The following is a 19498-nucleotide window of genomic DNA, read 5'->3' as shown; positions in this document are numbered from 1 at the left end:
TTCCAACTCCGGGTCAGACCCGGAATTTAGGTGGAAAAGGGGTATAAGTTTGCATGTAGTTAGCACATACTTACTACAACTCCAGTGTCCTGTCATTCATACATGGATTCAAGCACTCTAAAAGTCCGGTGGCAGGTGCGTGACGGGGGTGATGGCGCTACAATCGTATCAGAACGGTCCCACCCAATGTTATACAAACCTGCGATTTGTAGCATTGCAAAGCAGGAAGATTAATTGAATGCAAATCGCGTTATTATAATAGCAGACTATACTATGCAGCATCACACTCTTCAAGATCTGTTCAGACTGAGGGCACATTTAATAGGCATTTTTCAGTGCTTTCAAGTTTGAATCCATACATCTGAAATAACCTGAATTCATTTGTTTGTGTTAAAACACTTAATGTAAATTGTTCATTTTAGCCCATGTTTGTGCAAATGAAATATAATTAAGAAAGACAAGGGTAAAATATTATTACATTGTGAAATGGCTCAGATTGGCATACAACATAATTAGTTAATTAGTGATAGCACAGCTGCTTATTGTTTTACAGCACAGTGAGAAATTATTGCAGGAAGAAAAAATACAAATATACCAAATGCATCCAACTTATTTCATTGATAAAACAATAAAATATTCTTAAATTCTCAAAATTATATACATAATATATAAAGTAACACTTAAGCACATACAATAATAACCACATACTTTACTTTAAGATCTGCATAAGTTTATTGCTTCACATCCAACACCTTATTAGCTTACTTAACCTTAACTATAAATAAAGACACAGACAACCATAGCTTGGCTAAAAAAGGTCACAGCTTTTATTTATAAATCAGAAATGAATCAGCCTAACCAGGGTGGCAAAGAGACGCTGCAAGCTCAGTTCTAGCTTTGACCTTAGTCAACCAAAAATATCTCTGAGGAACGACTAAAACGTCCCCCCTAAAGACGTACTAACAATGTGAGGGTCTCACTTCCCTCCTGGGCCAATCCGAGGCGCTTACGTACACAAAAAGCGCCCGGGTCCCCTCGCGCAGAGAAGGACAAATTAGCCAGGGGCATTGAGGGCTAGTGCCCCCACAAAGTTTTCTTACGCCACTTAAAGCCACTGAGTTGCAGCGTACTCTCGCCAAAGCCAGGCCCTAAAAGACTGGCCCGCCACCCAAAACTAGCCCAAAAAGGAAAACAAATCCCTAACAAAGAAACCCGTACCTAACTCATTCAAATGCACTCCATGCCTGAAGAAACGTCCAATATCTCCTTCCAAAAAGCTATGACTCACCACCAATCCTCCTATGGACTCAATGTGCTTAGCAATCGCTACGTTTGCTTTCTTACGTGCCCTTTCCAACGCACCATGCTTCCGCACTCCTCTCCAAGTCAAACGAGGCATCATTTCAGACCACACAATTCTCACCGACGGCCAATGCAAACGTACTTCCTCACAAACCTCTCGCAAACGAACGATCAATGATACACCCTTCATTTTACCTAAATCATTCCCTCCAACGTGAAACACCATATATTTCGGCACTCCCCATTTTGCAATGGATGAAACAATCAGAGCCATCACCGACTCTACGCACAAACCTCTAACACCAATCCAACGCATCTGACTTCTATCCACCGGCAAATGGACACTGTGAGCTCTCACATGCTTTTCCGCCCAAAAAATAAAGGAGTGGCCCACAAACCACACCTGCCCGTCTTCTGATGTCCTGGCTGTGGAAAAAGAAAAACCCTGACCGTGAGAACCACACCAAGCCCAATATCAACAACACAACTTATTGAACACATGGCAACTAACTAGCAGGGATGCAAATGGGGAAAAACAGTAACCCGAGTGAAGGAGAAAAACTAAAAAACCTACCCGGGAACCAAAGTGGGTCAGATCATGGCTACCTGGAGGAAAAATTAAAAAATTCCCTCACACCCCCAATTGTTGAACGCTAGCCGTTCAACGATTTGCAGGTAAACTACGTTTTCAGGTTGTCGCCAGGTGTGCACCTAAGCTTATCGCAGCGCACGTACTTTTTGTATGCCGATGAACGCCAACGACCTACTAATTGAATGGCAGCAGGAGATGCTCCTGCTATCGCTTCGGCTGTGTACGAATGTGTACCATAATCAGATGGATTGATGCCTAACTCAACTAAACCCTGTTTAAAAACCGCGGCAAACTGAAATTTAGTGAGGGGTTTAAGGTCAGCATGAATCAACCATTGTGACCCTCCCTCTGGATGCATAGCCATATACGCAGCAGTTAAATGAACTGGACAAATCAACACATCACTATGCTTTACCAAAGTAACCCATTTTCCCCTACCCGTTTGATCTGTTTTAGAACGACTTAGTTTGCATAATACTGTTGAATCCCTAAAAACAATGGGCCTGATTCAGAGCCACTGCGCATGCGTACGGATCGTTATACGCATGCGCGAACCAGTCAGTGCGGTCGAAATTCATGTGCTCGCAAAATAGCGAATGCCTGCTAATTTGAGTGACAGAATGAGGCGTATGTGGGTGGTAACAGGGGAAGGTGCTTGAAAACGGGGAGTGGAAATCCGATCGCAGGCGTGCTTAAAGGTCAAAACGGGCGTTTTAAGGGAGTGCATAATTAATCCAGCAGCGTCATTGACCACGTCACTTGGTTTTTTTTAACTCAGAACTGCTCACAAAATAGTGGTTGAAAAAACCAACCACAAGAATAGCGAGCAGTTCATACGCTGGTCGATGTACTCGATTAATCTAATAAATAGCGGACATGACGTATGGTGCGAGCGGCCAGGGGGCGTATTTTTCAAATTTACGTTCGCATGTTTTGCTAGCTCATTCAGACTTAGAGGCGTGAACAGACCGCAAAGTGCGAACAGTTCATTTGAATAGCCACCCCTTTTTAGAAAACGAACGACCGCAAATAGCGAGCGGCTCTGAATGAGGGCCAATGTCCTTAAACAAAAGACCAGATGACGAAGATGTCTTATTGACTGCCACTAATTTGCTCACTCTAAATGCCCCAAAAAACGCTAAAGAAAAAGCAAGCCGGAAAAGGGAAACCTCAAACTCATTAGAGGCCACCTTCTCCATAATTACCATAAGCTTTGACAACAACTGAACGTCAATAGGACGACGGGAGTTGACTCGAGCGGGGGAATCCTTCGCCCATCCCTTTAAAGCCTTTACAAGAATAAAAGATTGGTCGGGTCATATACGCCCTTCAATTTACAAAAGAAGGAGATACCCGCGAGAGTCGACCCCATGGAGGCCCTTGATCTACCTTGCTGGTACCTTTCCCAAACAAAGGAGGAAAGCACCTCCCTCGGGGACTTACCTAACATGCTCGGAAGTGCACCATGGGCGCACCAATCTCGCCAGGCGGCCATGTACGTCCGAAGCGTGGATGGAGCCAGCGATTGTAGAGCCAATCTTTCTAAGCCGGCCTGATGATCTGCCACATAAATGATGGGCACACCAAACCAACATTAGAAGCCGACGGTTCAAGCACTCGAAACCGTGCAAATTGGAAGCGAGAGAGAGCATCAGCAATTTCATTCACCACCCCGGGCACGTGCCTGGCTCTAAATATGATATTAGCCTCCAAGCAGCGCAATATTAAATGCCTAAGTAAACGCAAAACAAAAGGAGAAGACGAGCGCTGATTGTTGATGGCGTGGACCACACCCAGATTGTAACACCAAAAAACAACATGGTGGTTACTAAGTCGTGCAGACCAAAGTTCCACCGCTACGTCAAGCGGGAATAGCTCTAACAGCAATAAATTACTTGTCAAACCTTCTTGGTGCCAATTTAGCGGCCATGGAGCAGCGCACCATTCCCCATTGAAAAAGGCCCCAAAACCAGATGATCCCGCCGCATCAGCATGCAGCTGTAAGATGTTGTTAGCAACTGGAGGTGAGGGCCAAATACGCTCAGCATTGAAATGAACCAAAAATCTGGACCAAACACGAAGATCATCCTTTATCTCCTTTGACAAGCGAACATGCTGATGCGGCCTGACCACTCCGGCTGTGGCTCTCTCCAATTTCCTGCAGAACACTCTACCCATTGGAATAATTTGACAAGCAAAGTTAAAAGAACCCAACAGTGACTGAACCTTACTTAGCTTCACTGACTTCACCGCAAGACAGCCATCAATCTGTTCAGGTAACTTATTGACTTTATCACGAGGAAGCCTACAACAACCTGCATCTGTATCTATCTCAATTCCTAAATATACTAGGCAAGCAACAGGACCCACTGTTTTCTCATGCGCAACTGGCACCCCCAAGACCTGAAACAGAGCCGGAGCAGAAAAAAGGAGATCAGAACAAATTTCACTGTTTCCTGGACCCATAAAGAGAAAATCGTCCAAATAGTGCACCACACCCTTTTGTCCGGTTCCTGCCTGTACACACCATTGCAAAAAGGAGCTGAATCTCTCAAAATAGGCACAGGAAACTGCACAGCCCATTGGCAAACATTTATCAATAAAATAACCCGAATCTAGACGAAAACCCATAAACTTCATGGCTTCTGGATGCATTGGTAATAAACGAAAAACTGAATCTATATCTAATTTCGATAACAAAGCACCATAACCAAAGCTACGAACCAAATCCAAGGTATCATCAAATGACTGGTATACAACTCTACAGAACTCGTCAGGAATGGCGTCATTAACCGAACTACCAGGGGGATATGAAAGATGTTGAATTAAACAACACTTTCCTGGAGCTTTCTTGGGAACAACACCAACAGGAGATATACAGAGATCCTTCCAGGGAGGACAGGCGAAAGGACCTTCCATCCTCCCCAGAAGAACCTCCCTGCTAACTTTATCCTTCAATTGTTCAGGAAATTCCCTGGCGGAACGTAAATTACTAGAAGCCCTAACTACCAGGGGACCTAGAATAGGCAGTTTAAAGCCAAACGTAAAACCGTTCAATAAAAACAAGGCATCTTCCCTACAAGGATATAACTGCAACCACCTACACAGCAAAACCAAACAAACAGGAGAGCTAGCCTTAACCAGATCCCTTGGAGACATCCTCATGATCTGATGTAGTCCCTCCCGCCCCACGACGACAGTCTTTGGCTGGATGCTCACCTCTGCAGAGACGACAGGAGTGGCGAAAACGACAGCCCGACCCGCGTGTACAGCGGGAGTCGTTGAAGGCAAAGCATTTTCCCCTCGCCCATCCCGTAGACCCTGATCTACCAGATGTCATGGTCCTGCATGAATGTACCGCATCAACCAAGGGCCGCCGATTCTAACCACACTTCAACATCCTTCACCCCAAACGGAATGATCATGCAACCGTCATGTTTTTTTCTAAACTGCAAGTCATATTCTCGCCATGCCAAATTCCGAGACCTCACGAACATGTCCAATACCAAAAATATATATCTGATAACGTTAACATGTTCCTGTGCCCGTGTCTCAAGGTAGCATGTAGCGAATATGAGCATACCCTTTAACCAGTTATTGAAACCACAAAAAACGTCCTCCCCCACACTTCCGGTCTTTTTAGCTTTATTAAAATTATTTTTCATGTCGTCCGTGAGGGAGAAAAAATCAACAAACTTCCCTTTTTTAATCCTGCCTCGCACGCTTTTTCGTAAACCCCGCAGGACCGCGGTATTCGCGCAATGTACTGTGTCAGCCCCAACTTCAAGCTCTTTGCTCCCTAAATCCTCGTCTGGCCTAACTGCAGTACCTGACTTTTTAGCCAAGCGATGCGCAACCAATCTGGCTATCTTACGCGGACGCGCTGGTGAACCAGAAGAATGGGAAGAATCAGAAGAAGAGGCAGAAGATGAAGAACAATCCACATCATACTCACCAGAGCCATAGGGTCCTGGAGCAGCATCATCTGCTGACACCTGAGGCCTCACCACTTCCTCGACGCCTGTGCGATCTTCAATTGGAACTGGCGCAGAAACCGACAGAACCGCCATCTGTTCCCCATTGGGACCTCCTGCGACTTCAGAACCTGTAACTGGAGGAGACTGGTGAGGTACGGGCAAAGGTAAAGCCACCATGGGTGCAGAGAGGGCAGGGTTGACAGAGACAGGCGGTAAAGGAGGAAAAACTGCAGTGGACGAAGACGCCTGGGCAGAACTAGACACCGCAGGTATCAAAGGCTGGGAGGACCACCTAGAGGCTCCTGCGCATGTACATCCGTGCGAGTAGGAACGGGGGCTCCCCCGCCCCTGTGAGCTGCCCGTGAAGCACTGAGGACTGGACGCACGGCCGCGCGCCCAGGTCCCCGTCCAACACACCGCCTGGGGAGGCCCCGAACAGGTGACTGGGTGAGGAGGGATCCATGCTGCCAAGCGGGGAAGCGCAGGGAGAGACACCCCTCAGGACCATGCCTGCTTGGTGGGTGAGCGGGCTGAGAGCGGGAGGCAGCGGGGAAGGTAAGGGAGCAGTGAGTGGAGAGGAGGAAAGGCACGCGGCCACGCCCGCCGTGGCCGCCACGGGAGCGTGAACGGAGGCTGCGCCAGGCGAAGCCCCCACTCCGGAAGAGCCGACCTGAGGGCGGCCCTGCAAAATAAGGTGTGGCGCGGGTGGGGGGAGGCCTGGAGAGACGGCAGACGCCGGAGCCTTGATCACCATCGCTGCCGCTTCCAAACCCACAGTAACCTGGGCTGTGGACTGTGAAGCAGCCGAAGAGGCTAAAAGGGATGAAGCAGGGACCGGGGATAAGGCCCTGGCGGGAGCAGATGTAAGGGGGCAAGCGAAATCAGCCAGCCGGCTGGGAGGGGGGGCAGAGCGCTTGGGACGAGACATAATGCAGAAGGAAAAAACACAATAGAATAAAACAATGTGAAAGAACAATGAAACAGTTCAGAGTCAGACACAGAAATACTCAGCCTTGTGAAGATCCAGCAAAACAGACTGGATAGAATCTAACATGCCTATATATATACCACGTATAAACTCCTCATCCAAAACTTGCCATTGGCTAATCACATCATCTGACCAACTAATCTTACCCAGCAACAAGGCTGTCATACACACCACTTTGCAAAAAACCATCAGACTTATTTATCCTCAATTCCATTCAGAATTTCGTCTATATAAGTTGGGCATACACTCTACAATTATCTGTCAGATATCGCTCCAATCTGTCTGGTCCATTTTCTAGTGTTTGGGAACAAATTTCTATTATTATTTACTCCCATCCATTACCAGGTTTTCATTCCAACCAGCCAGATTGGACAGATAAAACTGAAAAGGGAGAGAAATTATATAATCAAGTTTGCGTGCGTGTGCATGCTCACAGTGTACGTGTGCATGCCCCCAGTGTGCGTGTGCAGGCTCCCAGTGTGCGTGTGCGTGCTCCCAGTGTGCGTGTGCATGCTCCCAGTGTACGTGTGCATGCTCCCAGTGTGCGTGCTCCCAGTGTGTGTGTGCATGCTCCCAGTGTGCGTGTGCGTGCTCCCAGTGTGTGTGTGTGCTCCCAGTGTGCGTGTGCATGCTCCCAGTGTGCGTGTGCGGGCTCCCAGTGTGTGTGTGTGTGTGCTCCCAGTGTGCGGGGTTCAGGCTCCCAGTGTGTGTGTGCGTGCTACCAGTGCGCGTGTGTGTGCTCCCAGTGTGCGTGTGTGTTCTCCCAGTGCGCGTGTGTGTGCTCCCAGTGTGTAGGCTCCCAGTGCGTGTGTGTGCTCCCAGTGTGCGTGTGCATGCTCCCAGTGTGCGGGGTGCAGGCTCCCAGTTTGCACGCTGCAGGCTCCCAGTGTGTGTGTGCGTGCTCCCAGTGCGCGTGTGCGTGCTCCCAGTGTGAGTGTGCATGCTCCCAGTGTGCGTGTGTAGGCTCCCAGTGTGAGTGTGCATGCTCCCAGTGTGTGCACGGCATCTATTCACAGTGAAGGGAGAGCTTGGGGGCAGCCCAGCATGTCCATAAGTGCTGGGCACGCCCCTAAGAGTGACGTAAAGGGCGCATGTCTTAAGGATATGCCCCTTGTCTCATGGCCACGCCAAGCGTCAGACCTAGGTTATTCCCAGGTCGATGACGTTCACACTGCACCCGTGTCTGCCCTGCAAAGCGAATACAGTCATTAAAACATTACGTTACATTGGATGTTACAGGCTCACATAGATGAGTCATTAGAAGTGGCCACTTTTGATCCACCAATGAGCAGCTTGTAAATATAACCCGGGTAGCATAAACCACCTGTTTTCCATCACATTTCCAGGAACAATCAGCTTGTTGTCAAAGTCATCAAATTCTGGTGGCTGTGACCGATTTAAAATAGCCAAATGCCAGATCAGACTTGTTTAGTATTTACTGCTATTGCTGTTTCAAATTTGTCTGTCAAAGCCGCCAATGATCTGCGTCTTTGAAAACCAGCTGGTTAGTAAATAATATACCCCTAATTGTATAAATGTATTTTATTTTTTTTATTTACAAATCTACATGTCTTTCCTTTATTAAATATAAGCCACACATTTGCATATCATGCAATATATACAGTAGGTGAGGGTTTACTACACAACAGTTATACAATCCACTCAAAATTTCTCTATAAATCATATTATAAACTTTAATGGATAATTTCGTTACTTTTGTTCCATTCAATCTGCAAGACAGGGAACATCCTAAGGAAGAGCATTGTAACTTCATATTTCAACATATAAATTTCTCAATAGCACAAAAGGCAATAAATCACAATTCAGGACATGTCACCAATAGAATAAAGTATTCACCTAGTTTAAAAGTACATCTTGTTCACTCAGAGCTGTTATCATGTGGGTTTCAATTTTTGCCTGTAATCGGCCATTTTCTTCTAGCTCGTACTGCTAAAGACGCCAGAGTTTCATTTCCTTTCACTGTTCAATTATTGCCTGCTCCAGTTTCAAAATCTTTCAACAAAAGAATATAGAATTAGAGCTTTGCTGCACCCAGCTTGCCTAGATAACATGAAAAGCAATGCACAGCCATCATAAAACAGACTAAATCAATAAAAAATAATTCATCACCTGGCTAGAAATAGCCATATAGATTCAGGGGAGAGGAGAGAAGTACAGTACGCTGCTATTCCCTGTTGTCTTACGTTAACTTATTATTGTTTTACAACAGCGCTCGAATCTAACAATTAAATCATTGTGAGAAGCTGAATTCTTATGAAAACAAATATCACATTCAGAAAGGCAATATGGAATAATAGGGCGGACAAAAACATAAGGTATAATGGCTAGAAATTTTCCTTTATCGGTAATTTTGTTTTGCCATTTTCAATAAGTGAAAAGATCTGTGCGATTATTGAGATACCCTGATGTCTAATACAAAAGAAATCACTTTAATGGAATAAAAATCGATTATTCTAAATGTTACAGATTCCTTTCACTTCAGACCAGCAATTCAGATGTTCCTGGCTCATGAATTTTTGCGTTCCATAAATTTGAGATACCTTGTTTTGTGATGTCACTATGCACACACATCTTAGACGCTCCGTGCAACTATATACGGGTGCCTGCCTGCAGCGTCCAAAAGATGCTACAGGTGGCACTGCCGCAGCGTTACTGGCTGCAGGATGCCGTTCCATGGGACCCTGTTAGTCAGAAGCAAGGGTCATGGGGCAGAGATGGTGCTGCCCAAAGAGCCCTGCGTTCGATGCGGCGCCACCGGTCGCACAACGCTAGTAATGGCCCTGGGGATAGATGTTCGCCAGCCTGTAGTAAAATACAAATGGTCAATTCCTTTGCTAAAAGTATTTTTATTACATTTCTTTATTTTTAGAGCTGTTTGTAATGTTGTATTATTTTTTGAAAGCCGCTATTTCTCTTAATGTGATGATTAATTAACTGACTACAGTAAATGCCAAAGGTTGGGTTAGCCATTTGCATTGTATTAATGCAAAAAAATGCAAGTACAGATGTGTCCTCATACACTTCTGTCATGCCAAACAGCTCCTCTCGGCACGCCATGGTGTGGGTGACTCGGCCGCTCCTGGTGCCGTTTACTCTAAAAATGTGGGTCTAATTCGTGCAAGTAAAACAACTTAAGGGCCCATTTATCAACGAGTTTTAATATACGCAACGAGTTTTAAAACTCGTTGTGTATGATAATAGTGCTCCAGCCAATCAGCTCCTGTCATCTGTTTGAAAAATGACAGTTGGGAGCTGATTGGCTGGAGCACCATTTATCATATGCAACGAGTTTTAAAACTCAGGGCCAGATTCAGCAAGGATCGCAACTGCGATTGCAATAGCGATTACGCATGCAGTCTCACTGCGATCATATGCTAATCCACTGTGATTGCTATGCCGCTGCAGCACAACATAAGGACGCCCACCTTACCTTACACACATCCGTAATACTTAGCAAGACTACGAAACCATCGGTAACATTGAGTACCATCGCAGCCTCATGCACACTTGCCCAAGGTCAGACCTTACTCAGAAATTGCTATCCTTCCGGTATGCAGTGACAGCTCAGGCTGTGTAAGGAATCGCAGTGGCTAATTTATGCATGCCTCTGCAACGGCGTTCAAACGCACTGGCAAGCCTGCATTTCGCCGACCATCCCACCGTCACCACCCCAAGACAGTACTTCCTGTCAATCACTCTGCGATGGGTCTGCGTAGCCACTGCGATCACAGTCCCGATCGCAGTGGCTGGTTTGTGCACTATTACTAAAGTTGTATTTTAAAAATTGGAAAACATCTGGATGAGGGTTTAAATCGAGAGAGTTTTTTGAGTCTGAAAAACATGAGCGTCTGCATGTTCTCAGAGTCTATTACATTGGCTGAGTATAAAAAGTATGAAAGTTTAATGCTAAACTCTCACATTTTCTAAACTCTCACCCTATTACATGTGGCCCTAAATCTAATTTTTTTCTTTGCTCCCAACCCTGTGCCTGAGCGCATAACCAGCCCGGTAGAATGAGTGACAGGACAAGCCGTTTGTGGGAAGTGACAGAGGTTGGTTGATGAAAACGGGGGAGTGGTGGTGCGAACGCAGGCGTGCCTGAGTGTATTAACGGCGTTTCAGAGCCATGCATAATTAAGACGGAGCGTCATAGTGCACGTCACATGGCTGAATTTTACACTGAAGCACTCGCAGTGCTTGTGGCAGGGTATGGTCAACCACAAGCGCTGCGTTCGCTTACAATGGTAGTCGATGTTACCGATGGTTGCATACACTTCCTGGAGATGACGTGCATAAGTGGGTGTCTTAAGACAGGCAGGTTGGCATCTTAATACATACCGTGATCACATGCCAAGACATATTGGGAGAGAGCAATGCCTCGCCTTGCTATCTCCTGATCTCCTGCCTTGCAGTGAGTTTGCCGAGTTTGCATATGCTGGGTGCGTGCGAACACATCTAGCGAGCGGCTCTGAATCGAGCCCTCAGCTCCATAGTGCACAACTTTATTGAAATGAATGGGCCATAGCAATAAACCTGAACAAATGGTTAAATTGCTCATCTTAACCCCTATTGGCATGTGCACAGTAAACTCCTATGGAGATCAATGGGCTTTTTAGTGGCATTATTTGGTTTAAATGCACTGAAATTGATCAGCATCCCAAAAACGTTGCAGCAAATAATACAGATTCAGATTGCTATAGACACATGGGCGGTGATTCAGCAATGGACGGAATTGCAAACCTGCACGCAAGCATCTTTGCAAATCCGTCCTTGCAAAAATGCAAATGCATCAAGAGGTGTCTGACATCCCTGCTGCATTTGCGATCCCAGGTTGGCCGGCTTGCGAGGCCAGGTTACTGCATGCATGGAGGCAGCCCTGGCCTTGCCACTCCCAGAAAACGGGGCGGACACACCCCTGTTTTCGGGAATGCTGGCAGCCCCCGCACTGCCGATTAAATGCTTCTCTGAGGCATAGAAGGAGCTGCATGCGATCATGCAGGATCCGTTCTGCACATGAGCAGAATGGGTCCTGCACATGCGCAGATTCCCGATAATCGGGAATCTGCATTCAGCATTGCACTAGCATGCACCGCTGAATTTGCCCCATAGACCTCATCGAGATGGGTAAAGACACTGACTAGTTTTTAAAAAATGTATTGCACTTGCATTAGACACAAAAGATCAACCTCTGTGTGCCGTAACAGCAGACCACACAAATACAGTATATTATAACTCTGCTTCCATGTTTTATGTATAAAAAATAAGACATAATAGTAATAATAATAATAATTTTTCAGTGTCATAAGTTTGAATACATTATTTGCTCAGCAAGAAAATGTGCACAGTATATACTTATATTTAACATTTAATACTTACCTTTAATTTAAGAAATGCATTATAAAGTGTTTCATATGAGTTTTGTACACAGTAATAATTATAGCAATTAGGGGAAGAATAATTACAGGTAAAGCAAAACTCAGAAGGTTGACTGAAAACCTATTGTCTTTGAAACTGGAACAAGTTGAGCCATTTCATTTTTATAATTTGCAATAGGTGCTATTCACCTATTTATATAGCATGGTGACAATTTAATCAACACTCTGGAACTGGACAAGTCTGTCACAATGATTGATGGCGCTGCTGTGGTTTTAAAACATTGAAGCACAGAACACAAAGTTACAATATATTTCTGCCAAAGCTCCCGTTTGACCTTGCATAGAAAAACTTCTTATAAAGGTGCCAAAAAAACAATTCTTGCAGCTTGATGACATTTTTTCCTCTCATGTATATATTAGGTTACATTTTGGTGCTGATAAAATGACATATATACTGTAGAGGTCCATTTGAATTACTTAATAGAAAAGTGAGAGATTACATGTCTATTTGTTCTCATATTTTTAAAACAGGAAAGTCAGGGAAAAAAAATCTAAAAAACACATGGCAATAAATGTCCCCATCTGCTACCTTGGTCTGTGATTCAGAAGCCGATGCTAATTTCTTATGCTGTAGGGATTCCAATCTCCTTGTTTTCCTGATGCCTGTCTGGTTCTGGCTCTGATGCTCTGGATTGCCACCTGTCCTGACCTTTTGAAGGGATGCTGTGTATTCTCTGCATAGCAACCTGCCCTAACCAGTTGCCTAGATGTTAACTATTCTATGGATTTTCTACTACTTGCCTTTTACTTGGTTGCTGATTATTCTCTGGATTTCCACCTGCCCTGACCCTTGTCTGAATGCTGACTAGTCTCTGATTGTTGCCCACTGTGTCCTCCTCTGTCTGGACTCTGCACTGTGTCTCACCTATTCCAGGCCAGGGCACGTACCTGTGTCTCACTGGTGTGCTGATCTCTGGGCATATTTTGTACTATGTACTTACACATCTGTGTATCCGATATTCTCCTGTGCCTGTGCATCTCTAAGAACAAGCCTCTATTACCACATGCACAGGGTGAGAAACCATGTACCGTGAACATATCCAACTGTAAGGAAAAGGAACTTCTAAAGGCGAAGACCATGAATAACCTGGTTCTAGAGGTTCATTCTGAGAATCTGATGTCACATTAAGATGACTGGCTCCTGACGCTGACTACCCTTCCATGCTCAATTACCCTACTGTATATGGTTTCTCCACTTCTGGCTGAATCCAAAACTCTTTGCCCATCAACATCCATCTACTTTTCAGATTCATTCACAAAGTGAAAGAATAATCTGTCCACTGATTAATCTAGTTTGGGACACCATGGCTCCTCCTGAATAACTCTGGCACAGGTCTTAGAGATTCTGCAGGCATGGTTCACACTGCCTTGCTAGCCCGACATGATGAACTGCATCTTACTCAGCCCTTACTGGCAGCATCTGCTGTGCTTAGCGTTCCCACTAGGCTGTTTTAGGGGGGTGCCGCACCCTGCCCTGTTTCTAAAGGGCAAAAAGTACCCTGCCCTCCAGGTCTGCACCCCGCTGAAACAGCCTCTGGGTGCCGTCCCCACCTGCGGGTCGCAGTGTCCTGCAGGTGGGGAAAACTGTGGTGAAGCAGTCACCACCAGTGAAAGGATGCCGGGCGCATGCGTTTAGCATCTATTCACACGGATAGCAGCGCTTGGGGGCAGCCCGGCATGTCCGTAAGTGCCGGGCACGCTCCCAAGAGTGGCAAAAAGGGGATGCCTCTTAAAGACACGCCCCCTATCCTTGGCCATACTGCCTTTTCACGCGCACAGAGATGTACCCTTTCTCTAGGTCCAGCGGCTGCCTGGCGCCGGACCTAGAGTGAACACTATGTACTCCCACCTAAGGTTTACCATTAGCCACCTGAAGCAGAAGCAAAGGTTGTGGAACCAGAGAAATATTGGGGAGGCTGGGCTTAATTTGTGATTTAATGATGCCTTAACTTTTAAGCAAAGCCACAGACTTATGGTATACACTCAACAGTAGGGCTGATACTAAACTTGATTAAGGGTTTTACCATGACCTCAGACACTCTTTTACTGGAAATGAAAGATACAATACTGAAATCCCTGCCACATTCCCTACAGGTTTTCAACCAACTTTTGATCTCAACAACTCTGATTATAACAGTTGAGGTCTGGCACTTGGTTGAGGACATAGAATGGAATATAGTAACATGATATCTCCAGTACCGGAGGGGACCAAACAATGGCATTAAGTATTGCTCCGAATGGATCCTCCTCAAGATTTGGAAGAATTAATGGACCACTTAACATCATACATTACTATTGCTGCACACATCGCACTGAAAGGTGCAAGGAACAATGCATTGATCAGTGGCAGAAGAATCAGAACCTCAAACAATGCAGGTTGGGTGTGTAAGAGGCAGAGCTGAAACTATGGCTCGTTTTGCATGGTGCAGGCCACGTCCCCTCTATGTGACATCACGGGGAAGGGGCAGGGCTACAACACGGAGCATTACAGCAATGCCCGGAGCATCCTAAGGATGCTTCGGGCGGCTGTTAGGGCAGCGATGTCCACATCTGAAGCGTCTTAGGGACGCTGCAGGCTGATTCTGGCTGCAGGGTGCCATTCCAGGCAACCTGCTAGTCAGTTAAAGGAGCTTGGGGGAGAGGCGGTGCCGCCCACATGGCTCTGTACAGCCGCACCGCTTGCACACCCCTAGTTACGGCCCTGGTAAGAGGTCCACTGCCACTTGAGGGAGGTCCTACAGATGAGAGCAGGAAAATAAGCAAAAATCTGTGTTCAGAAATACATTGTGTACTTGGCTGCAGCACCGTAACAAGGCGGCAATGCACTCAGTGGTAGCCCCGCCCCCTAAACCCGTGATAGGCGGTTCTGTCGTAGCGCCTCTAGCTACAGGGTGCATTCCACCTGCAAGCCACAAGCAGGTTCTGTGTGCCATGATGATGCCTCTCCAGGGTCCTGCGTCCTGCATGACGGCACAGATTGCACACCCCTAGTTACGGCCCTGCATGGCTGCATATATTTAATAATTTGTGGTTTCTGTTTCAGTTCATTTACAGGCATGCAACCAAACTACCTAATTTATAAAACTTCTGAAATTTTTTTTCTTTTCTAAAATTTTAATTTGCACTTGCAGCTTTAGCTTTATAATAGCAAGTAACAATTTAAGTCACAGAGACCACCCACAAAAGGTCTCTTCCTGTCAATCAATTGTGAGTGAGTCCTCACAGCGAGCACATTCGCAATTCATTCACCGCGCGTGCGCAATGCAGCTGTGATGCATGCAGAGACCATCGATAATCGCTCAACTACATGAACATCGGGCCCATAGCTAAGAATAGAAACGTAAAATGATGGCACGTGTGCTGGGGACACTGATGTCTCTACATTTTTTTCTGTCCAACGTTCTTACCTGGTTAGAACACCAGGGTTAGCCAGATGCAACAGGAAGCCACATACAGTAAGGAGCATAAATATTGGGACATTGACAGAATTTTCATATTTTGGCCTCTATTCATCACCACAATGGCTTTGAAATGAGACAAACAAGATGTGCTTTAACTGCAGACTTTCAGATTTAATTTGAAGGTAATTACATCCAAATCAGGTGAACGGTGTAGGATTTACAACGGTTTCTATATGTGCCTCCCACTTTTTAAGGGGCCAAAAGTAATGGGACTATTAACTCAAAAGCTATTTCATGGACAGGTGTGGGCTAATCCCTCATTATTTCATTATCAATTAAGCAGGTAAAAGGTCTGGAGTTGATTCTAGGTGTGACATTTGCATTTGGAATCAGTTGCTGTCAATATGAGATCCAAAGAGCTGTCACTATCAGTGAAGCAAGCCATCATTAGGCTGAAAAATCAAAACAAACCCATCAGAGAGATAGCAAAAACATTAGGTGTGGCCAAATCAACTGTTTGGAACATTCTTAAAAAGAAAGAACGCATCGGAGAGCTCAGCAACACCAAAAGACCCGGAAAACCATGGAAAACAACTGTGGTGGATGACAGAAGAATTATTTCCCTGGTGAAGAAAAACCCCTTCACAACAGTTGGCCAAATCAAGAACACTCTCCAGGAGGTAGGTGTATATGTGTCAAAGTCAACAATCAAGAGAAGACTTCACAAGAGTGAATATAGAGGGTTCACCACAAGATGTAAACCATTGGTGAGCCACAAAAACAGGAAGACCAGATTAGAGTTTGCCAAACAACATCTAAAAAAGCCATTACAGTTCTGGAACAACATCCTATGGACAGATGAGACAAAGATCAACTTGACCAGAGTGATGGGAAGAGAAGAGTATGGAGAAGGAAAGGAACTGCTCATGATCCAAAACATACCACCTCATCAGTGAAGCATGGTGGTGGTAGTGTTATGGCGTGGGCATGTATGGCTGCCAATGGAACTGTTTCCCTTGTATTTATTGATGATGTGACTGCTGACAAAAGCAGCAGAATGAATTCTGAAGTGTTTCGGGCAATATTATATGCTCATATTCAGTCAAATGCTTCAGAACTCATTGGACAGCGCTTCACAGTGCAGATGGACAATGACCCGAAGCATACTGCAAAAGCAACCAAAGAGTTTTTTTAAGGCTAAAAAGTGGAATGTTATGCAATGGCCAAGTCAATCCCCTGACCTGAATCCGATTGAGCATGCATTTCACTTGATGAAGACAAAACTGAAGGGAAAATGCCCCAAGAACAAGCAGGAACTGAAGACATTTGCAGTAGAGACCAGGCAGAGCATCTCCAGGGATGAAACCCAGCGTCTGGTGATGTCTATGCGTTCCAGACTTCAGGCTGTAATTGCCTGCAAAGGATTTGCAACAAAGTATTAAAAAGTGAAAGTTAGATTTAGGATTGTTTAGTTTGTCCCATTACTTCTGGCCCCTTAAAAAGTGGGAGGCAAATATAGAAACCATTGAAATTCCTACACCGTTCACCTGATTTGGATGTAATTACCCTGAAATTAAATCTGGAAATCTGCAGTTAAAGCATATCTTGGTTGTTTCATTTCAAAGCCATTGTGGTGGTGAATAGAGGCCAATATATGAAAATTCTGTCAATGTCCCAATATTTATGCACCAGACTGTACATTCATCAATATTCTGTAACTTGTTAAGACCCTTAGTTAAATAGTAACTTTTTAATGCTTGAGTGTGAAAAATATTTATATTTCTTTTGTGACTTGGTAAAGAAAAAAATCAGTTTTGTCTGTGTACTGTATTCTTAAACTGACAGCAATTATTGCACACTGTTTTGTCTGTGGACTGTTTCCCTTGGCAACCAGAGGGGAACAGGGCTTGATTCATTAAGGATTGCAATTGCAACAGTGTACGCAGGTCATCTGATGGTGCGTACTGCACATGCACTGTAGTATGCGTGTGCAGATCAGCATTGTGATCGCACTGCGATCACGTAAGCAGATACAAGGCCATTGCAGAGTGAGTGACGGGACGTCAGCATTTGGGGATGGTGACAGGAGTGTGGTCAGAGAAAGGAAGACGTGCCTGTTCGTTTGAACGTCTTTTCCTCGGAGTGCGTAAATTAGCCGCTGCAACGGCATTCGCAGCTTGAGTACTCACTGCGTGCGACGAGACTTGCAATTTCTGAGACAGGTCCAACTTGCTGTAATTCTGTATGAGCATCCGATGTTACTCAATGTTACCAATGTATACTCAGAACTACGAGGCATTACAGATGTGAGAAAGCAGTAGTTGTCGTCTCTATGCTGGCTGAGCAGACCTGCGTGCGTAATCGCCTCTGTGATCGCAATAGCCAACCCGTAATGAATCAGGCCCACAGTCTGTACATTCTGAATAGACTGTACATTAGTTGCAGCAGGGGACAAGATTAATTAGCAAATTTCATGTATGAAACTAATATTAAAACTTTATCCAAACTCAACGTCCCCTTTAATATTAATGTCAATAAAATATCAATACAATAAAAAAAACTATCCTTTTCCTCTGTGACATCTCACAGCTGCAGAGCTCTATATCTTTAGATATAACGACATTCCCTAACAATGAAAACTGGAAGAGAAATAGTGTTTCAGCTAATATTGTCTCAGGTGAGTAATAAGGGATTCTTCCTGGACAATATGTGGAGAAAAGTAGAGCAAACTATTCTAGCAAAACAATGATACATCTATAATACTACAGGCAAAGCCAGAATAAACAGCACACAAAATATGTCACTATCATTGTGGCATTCATTTTTATATTTTGGGGGGTGATCTTGGAACACATTGCAGTTTAGTTTTTATTTACAATTGGCAAGTGGGTACTAAAGTGCCAGTTTGGTACAATGTAATGCCAACATATGTGTAATCTATGGCTAGAACAGAAGGGCAATGCAGAAAAAAAAAAAGTAAAATACAGAAGTATCGTTCTATAGTGTTACTTCTCAAAAATATTGCCTTTTAGTAGGCATGTCAGACTGCTGCATTGGGAGTACAGCTGGGCCTAACTATTCTGCTTCCTGAGACAGAAAAGTGCTGATTCCTTTTCATGTACACAAACTAGCGCAAATATTTTTCCTCAGCTTTGTCAAATCATAGAAAGTTAATTAGGCTTATAGAAACACTACCAAGCTTTTAAATATAAGATACAGCAGGTGTTTTTACGACAGGAGGGGACACGTGTAAAGTCTCCTTGCAGGCCCCTTCTGCCTTTCGCTGGCGCTTTGCACTGAGTAGACACTAGCACTGTGCTAGAGTCTACCTCACATGCACATATCTGGCGCCAGGTTCTCAGTGATTTCTGCTGCATCAGGAGAAGGGTAAGTATAGTTTATGGGTGCAGGGTGAGCAGTGTGGGCCTCCCTTGATTTAGGGGTAAGTGTGCACTGCACAATAGGCACCCATTATATATATGCTCCTGAGATGTAGTATGGTAATAGATTATGCAAAATAAAAATGTCAAATTAATGTTTTCCTTTGTATTCTTTGGTTTGCAATTGCTTTACTTGCAGGGTAATTGTGTCTTTACAAGAACTCTACGGATGCGGCGGAACAGTCAGTCGCACTTCGAGATTTCTCTTGTTCTATTCGGTCAAAGACATGGGCAGGGCTGTTTTACCAGCATTGTAGGCCCTTGCCAAAGCAAAGCACTGGGGTCCCTACACACCCATTCACGGGAATACAAATGTAAACGGTCAATAAAATTAAACATTTA

The sequence above is a fragment of the Taudactylus pleione genome, unplaced genomic scaffold, assembly GCF_031769625.1.
Source record: "Taudactylus pleione unplaced genomic scaffold, aTauple2 ptg000114l, whole genome shotgun sequence".
NCBI classification, from domain to species: Eukaryota; Metazoa; Chordata; class Amphibia; order Anura; family Myobatrachidae; genus Taudactylus; species Taudactylus pleione.
The sequence above is the reverse complement of the archived record's forward strand: the minus strand, read 5'-3'. Positions refer to the sequence as shown.